Genomic DNA, 8,137 nt, shown 5'->3' on the forward strand with positions numbered 1-8,137 from the left:
GATCGCTCCTGAGAGACACATCAGAATACAGCAAATACAGAGGCGAATGCCAGCAGCAAACCACTGAACTGAGAATAGGACCCCCGTTGAAGGAATCAGAGAATGAACTGGAAGAGCTTGAAGGGGCTCGAGACCCCATATGTACAACAATGCCAAGCAACAGAGCTTCAGGACTAAGCCACTACCTAAAGACTATACATGGACTGACCCTGGACTCTGACCTCATAGGGCAATGAATATCCTAGTAAGAGCACCAGTGGAAGGGGGAAGCCCTGGGTCCTGCTAAGACTGAACCCCAGTGAACTAGACTGTTGGGGGAGGGTGGCAATGGGGGGAGGTGGGGAGGAACACCATAAGGAAGGGGGAGGGGGAGGATTTGCCGGAAACCGGGAAAAGGGAATAACACTTTCGAAATGTATATAAGAAATACTCAAGTTAATAAAAAAAAAAATATGTTAGCAGGTTAAAATCTAAAAATATAATAAGTGCTTGTAGAATAAGTGCGGTGTCTCAGGCAGGGCTCCTGCTGCTCCTGGGCCCTCCCCCACAGGAACCCAGAGGCCTTGTACAGTTTCCTCTTGGGTCAGGGATGTGGGCAGGGGTGGGCAGTGTTGGTGGTCTCTTCCGCTCTGCAGCCTCAGGAGTGCCCACCTGACCAGGCGGTAAGGTATCTCTCCCACGGGTTCTGGGAGCAGAGAGCTGCTGCGGGCCGGGATCCGCAGGTGTGGGACTTCCGGTAAACACAGGACGTGCCTGGTCCTAGAGGGATTCTGCCTCTGTTGTCCCGATTCCACCAGGCAAGTCACTTGCAGCAGATAAGTTAGTCTTACCTGTGGTCCCAAGGCTCAGGATTCGCTCGCTGGGTTCTGCCCACGGGCTCTCCTTGTGGCAGCAACCAGGAAGATCTGCCGTGCTTGTAGAATTTAAGTAAACTAAAAAAGCAATTGGTCGGAATCTGAATTTACAATTCTCTCCTTGCCTTTGCCATTGACAAGCAAATGATTTATGCTGAAAATATTGTTATATACATTTATTTAAAGATTTCTATAGGATGAGCAAACATGTTTCTGTTGTACTGAAATTTATTACCATCTTAGAATCTGTAATTTTTATAATATAATTTAAACCACTTGACACTGTGTTTTGTCAAGATCAACTCTGCACTCACACTAATCCAAAATAATCTTCTAGCTCATCCTACAAGGTTTATGGACTCTGTTTTAGCCATATGAGTCAATTCAGTGCTATTAGTATGCACACAGATGTAAGCCATCTGCTTGAGCAAGTATAACCTAGCAGTGACAGCATTCCTGAAGGAATATGACTCCTCTCTCCCAGGCAACAATTAACCTTCAAGAGCTTCTCACCTAGAGGTAGAACTTGGTAAGTTACTGTCCAATCCCTGATGGAAGTTTGTTTTTTTTTTTCATCTTTTTTTTTTTTTTTTTTTTTTTTTGGGGACCAGCTCAGGGCCTTGTGCTTACTAGGCAAGCGCCTACCACTGAGCAAATCCCCAACCCCCTGATGGAAGTTTTATTGGTGCTGGTTCAACTGGAGGTCAGCACATAGAAGAATACAAATTGATCCATTCTTATTACCATGTACAAAGCTCAAGTTCAAGTGGATCAAGGACGTCCACATAAAACCAGATACACTCTAATAGAAGAAAAAGTGGGAAAGAGCCTAGAACACATGGGCAGTGGGGAAAATTTCCTGAAAAGAACATCAATGGCTTATGCTGTAAGATCAAGAATCGACAAATGGGATCTCATAAAACTACAAAGCTTCTGTAAAACAAAGGACACTGTTGTTAAGAAAAAATGACAACCAACAGATTGGGAAAAGACCTTTACCAATCCTACAACTCATAAAGGGCTAATATCCAACATATACAAAAAATCAAATAACCATATTAAAAATGAGGTACAAAGCTAAACAACGAAATCTCAGTTGAATATTGAATGGCTGAGAAGCACCTAAAGAAATGTTCAACATCCTTAGTCATCAGGAAAATGTAAATCAAAACATCCCTGAGATTCCACCTCACACAAGTCAGAATGGCTAAGGTCAAAATCTCAGATTACAACAGATGCTGGCTGGGATGTGGAGAAAGAGGAACACTCCATTTTTGTTGGGATTACAAGCTGGTACAACCATTCTTGAAATCAGTTTGGAGGTTCCTCAGAAAACTGGACATTATACTACCTGAGGACCCAGCTATACTTCTCCTGGGCATATACCCAAATGATGCTCCAACATATAACAAAGACACATGCTCCACTATATTCATAGCAGCCTTAGTTATAATAGACAGAAGCAGGAAAGAACCCAGATGCCTTTCAACAGAGGAATGGATACAGAAAGTATGGTATATCTACTACAATGGAATATTACTCGGCTATCAAAAAACAATGACTTCATGAAATTCATATGCAAATGAATGGAACTAGAACATATCAAGCTGAGTGCGGCAACCCAATCACAAAAATACAAACATGGTATGCACTCACTGATAAGTGGATATTAATCCAAAAGCTCAAATTACCCTAGATACAATACACAGACCACATGAAACTCAAGGAGAAGAAGGACCAAATCCTTTTTAAAGGGGGGAACAACAATATTCATAGGAGGAGATACAGAGACTAAGTTTGGATCAGAGACTGAAGGAATGGCCATTCAGTGCTTGCCACAACTGGGAATCTAGTCCACAAACACATCCACCAAACCCAGAAAATTTTGCTGTTGCCAAGAATTGCATGCTAACAGGAGCCTGCTATAGCTGTTTGCCTGAGCAGGACAATTACAGAGGCGAATGCTTTCAGCAAACCAATGAACTGAGAATGGAATCCCCATTGGAGGAGCTAGATAAAGAATTGGAAGAGCTAAATGGGTTTGCATCCTCATAAGAACAGCAAAACCAACCAACCAGTGCTTGCAAGGACTAAACCACCATCCAAAGGGTACACATGGACAGACCCATGGCTCCAGCTACATATGTAGCAGAGGATGGCCTTGTTTAGGTACCAATGGGAAGAGAAGCCCATAGTCTTGTCAAGGATGGATCCCTCAGTGTAGAGGAATGTCAGGGCAGAGAGGTAGGAAGGGGTGGATAGTTGGGTGGGGAACACCCTCATGGAAGAAGGGGAAAGGGACCTGGGATAGGGGGTTTATGGACAGGAAACAGGGAAAGGGGATAACATTTGAAATGTAAATAAAATTATCCAATAAAAAATAAATGTAGAGTGTTGAAAGCAACTCAAAATTAACTCTGGGTATAATACATCTCTGATTAAAGTTGTTGAAGGATGGAGGACACATGAAAATAGTTCCTCAGCCCTATTGCCACTAAAATATTATCATAAGTACTAAAAGAACACTCTTTTAAAATCCTCTGAGAAGTGTTTAAATAAACTTTATTGTTTCTTTATTCCTTCAATAGTTTTTTTTTTTTCCTCCTGAGGTTTTCTAGTGGTTCATGTTTAGTTTATGGTTGTTTTCAGTCCTGGTTTGCTTTGGATTTCTAGCCATGCTGCCTCTGTGTTCCAAGCACTAGGGAAATTGTTATCTTTCTTCACCCCTAATGGTTAGGGTACTGTCTTAAATTATACCTATTTTTCTATTTCTCTTCTTATAATTGTTCCTAATAAGTTCCCAGATAAGACATTTATACAAACATTGTTTCTAAGAATACACATTTAATTATAAATTAGCTTCTAATTAAAATATGAGAGCAAAAAACCCTGGAAAAGAAATGAGATTAACAGCCAGAAATCATAAGGATATATTGTGCAGAAACCAATATTGGATGCATTGCAACAGAAATGCTTCACAGTCTGAATCTAGAAGGAAATCTCAACAGATATTTACTTAGTCTTTACTCAATATTTCATGAGATAATAATACATAGTAGTTTGGCAATAATTATGAAAATGATGTTACTTTGAATTTTTCATATACAAATATTAGGTTTGCCTCATTTCACCTCTTTCTTCCATTTCCTTCCTAGTGCCCCCCAATCTTCTGCTAAATAAACTGCGCGAGTTGTTCATTCTTGAGTAAGAAACCCTGTGAGGTAAAGCCAATAAATCAGAACACCTTATTTGGGGCATTTTGCCCTAAGGACACATAGCACAAGAGGTATCTTTGACAAAAGAACTCAGAAGTACAGATAAAATCTTATCCACACTTGTGAGGATTGAATTTGTGTATGATAGCAGGCACACAAGGAAGCCAGTACAAGTCAGAATGAGGCGGTAGCATGGATTTTAGACAAGATTCACCTTCTGTCTGATCCAGGTGATCTCATGTAAACCCTTTGAAAACAGACTTGAAAAATATAAATCTAGCATTAAAGAACCAGAGGGGGACGCTAACATTCTAAAACAGCCACAGGGGAGAGATTTCAATGAGGTATCAACATAAAGAGTAATGGCTAGTTTCTTCAGTAAATGTATGCCTACTTGTAAACAACAAAAATTTAAGACCTTATACAGCAAGTGATCCAAACAGGCATGAGAAACCAGGGGGATCAGTTTAGCTTCTTCTAAAGCAAAATCTTAAGTGCATTTTATATGAGGGTAATGTTTACATTTTCTGAAATTTATTATTCAAAACTCTGGCGAGCAATAAGAAACATAAATATTTTATTAATAATATGAATAACAAATATTTCTATCAATAAAGAAGGGAAAGTCAGTCAATAATTAGTAGAATACTCAGGTACATCTCAAAAGATGATACTAGAAATATACTTCACACTAAAGGGAACAATGTCATGATGATATGACACAAAGAAAACTATCAATAATGGATACTCTAAAAATGAGGAGTCCAATACACATGCAGAAAAACTGCTTGTCAGAGCTTTGTATCAGATTTCAGGTATATGGAAGAAAACCAGCCATGGCATGATATTATCTAGCATCAAATTCAAGAGGTAAATAGTATAAGGTATTAAATGATATAGTGTAATATTAAGCCACCTAAATATTTACATAAGCAACATGAGTAAAAAATACAAAAAAGGAAAATAAATGCCCATGTTTTCAATTTTGTCTATAAAATTTAGTTATACCACAGAGTATCCATAACTGTGATTATTGATATATAAACTAATTTTTCAGACTAATGGGTAAAGGTATTGGTTCTTCCTAAGGATTGTGAAGAAAAAAGTTAGGCTCTATTCCTTGGCATATAAAATTATTATTTATCTTTTCCCATGGTATTCTTCCCATATGCATATCTGTGTTTGAATTTATTATCATTAGAATATTTATATTGGAAAAAGTAGAGCCTAATAACCACATCTTAACTTGATCAACTATTCTATATCCAAATAAGAATGCAATATTAAATACGTGAGCAAAATGATAGCTCATTTTTCAGGAAATATACTTTAATAGATAATGCTCACATTTAATAAGTAGCAATTCTACTTATTAATTTATTAGGTAAAAACTACTTATATACTATAAATGCCTTTTAGTAATACTGAGAACAGAAAATTAAGAACTAAAAGTTATAAAGAAAATAAATACTTTACACAGGAATTTAATACAATGGAATATCATACAAAAATCACATTGAAATTTTCAATTTCCAGAGGTAAAATATATTTCACAATTGGAAAATAACTATTTTCATTGGAAATTATTGATGATCTTCATATTCCTATAAATTAGAGTGTTGAAATAAAAAAAATTTAAAAACTACAAATGTTAAAATTTTCACATAAAACAAAGCCTGTAAGGTAACTGAAAGTAATATCTGAACGAAGTGTAGATTTATAAAGGATTCTGAGTATTTTATATTATGAATCACTATTCTACAATTTTATTGTTGGAATATTAAATATAATCATAATTCTTTTAAATTATTCTATTTAATATTAAATTATTTTGGGTACTTATAAAGTACTACATATTCCACAACATTGAATCATTTTTAAAGTTTTAAAAATTAAAATTTCTATTTTGAAAAAGGAAATGTCTCTTACATTTACTTAAACAGCAGTTAAATAATTTTTAATTTGTTGGAAAAGTCAATATATAGAATATAAAAAAGGAAATGTCTCTTACATTTACTTAAACAGCAGTTAAATAATTTTTAATTTGTTGGAAAAGTCAATTTATAGAATATAAAATTTTGGGAATCTTATTCTACACAGATTTTGGTCTTCATTTTACAGAGAACCAAGTATTGGGCTGGGATAATTTTTGTGCCATTGTCTCAGCATCTAAACTTCATAGGCATGGAGATTATCAATTGAAATTTCCTATTTTACCAGGTCTGAAAGTGGAATAATATAATTAAGCACCATATATATTAAAGAAACTTATAGACAAAAATTGGACAGTACTGTTTGCCAAGTATAGTGCTGTTCTGATTTCAATTTTTCATGATTCACACATTTGCATGCACATAAAATGTGAACACACATATCACAATGCTGAAAGTAATATATCTATAATTAGTTCTCTGTACTCCTATCCAGCAGAATATTCTTCCCTATGTGTTTAACAAGGAAAACATTAGAATGCTACTCAATGTTATGAAATCCATTCTGCCTTCTGGGACAAGTTCTTTTCCTGAACAAATCAAAACATGTCGTTCATCTAATTTTCCTGCTTTTTCTTAAAACCCCGTTATTCTCCTGTTGATTTTATACTTAATGACAGATAATCTGCTTGCTCAAAATAATAATAATAATCAAATGGTGCCCAGAGAGGAAAAGCCACTGAGAATACCCAACCCTCCATTCAATGAACTGATCTCTTTCCTTTCCAGACATACATCAGTTGTTTCTCCGGTTTTAAAATCCCTCCTGCTTTATAATATAAAAGAGCTGACAGATGCTCCGGTAGCTCAAAGCCACATGAAGAATTTAAAACTGAAGTCTCACTTCAGGATACTAACTTGGCACTTAAAAGCAATCTTTTAATTTACAAATAAAGTTACTTTAACTTGGTACATAGGAAATTGAATACCTTTCTCTCCAATGACAGATGCCAGAAATGGCTACGGATTAGTATGTTTTTCTGCTTAAATGGAAAAAGATGACATTATACTACAATTGCATTATTTATTGTTTCCCTTTTCTTCCTCTAGGCTCTCCCTCCCCTGTACCTTCCTCCAGGGAACCCATAAAAACACTAAACTTGAAGTCAAAATATATGCACAAAGTCTGGTAGAATAAAGAGACAAAACATGAATAAAATAAAAAGAAAAATGCTAAAGCACAACACAGTATTATTAAGTTGTTTGATATTTCAATAAATGTTCAAGACTAATTCAGACATGTAAGAAGTTCATATACACAAACAGACAGCACAATAATACACCAGGAAACAAATTCTTCTACACACAATAAATAATATTTATGAACATCTTTAAAAAATCAGATGAAAGGCTTTTTTTTTTATTAACTAGGATGGGTAGCTAAGTAGTTATCTTGATGCCAATCAGGGGGAAAGAATGAAAAACACCATAATGCACTCATCAATTCTACCTCTAAGCTATGAAATAGTGATTTATTATTTGACATCATTCATGAGACTGCATGAGGAAAATGACATGCTGCTGAGAGGGTACAAAGGTAAAATTTAATTTATATCTTATGATATTTTCAGCTATTTATGACTTCAAGAATGAGATTTATTAGAAATATGATGTTATTGATTCCTTAGACATTCTGGTCTGTTGTGTGTAGCTTTTGGCTATCTTGCCTTAGCTCTGGGAAGCGGTTGAGCTACCAGCCACCACCTAGTTTCCATGGAAAGAATAGATAAAAGACACACACACACACACACACACACACACACACACACACACACACACACAGTTGTTCCTTTTCAACTTGCATTATTAACACAAAATCTGGGTGCTACTATCTCAGATCTAGAAAAGCAAGGCTTTAATCAACCACTCCCTTATCAATACTCATAGCTCCACACCTTCCACGTTTCCTAAACTTTAATAAACTCCCCTTAACCCCACCTGTAGGAACAGCCTGTATGGCTACTCTATTTTGAGATCTCACATGGCTGTTCAACTTTTCTCCGTCAGAAGCCTGGAGAACTCTTTTTCTTCTCTTGAGTCCTATTCTTGTCTCCAGAGACATGGAAGTCCTGTCTAT

The sequence above is a fragment of the Rattus rattus genome, chromosome 5 (assembly GCF_011064425.1).
Source record: "Rattus rattus isolate New Zealand chromosome 5, Rrattus_CSIRO_v1, whole genome shotgun sequence".
Classification (NCBI taxonomy): Eukaryota; Metazoa; Chordata; class Mammalia; order Rodentia; family Muridae; genus Rattus; species Rattus rattus.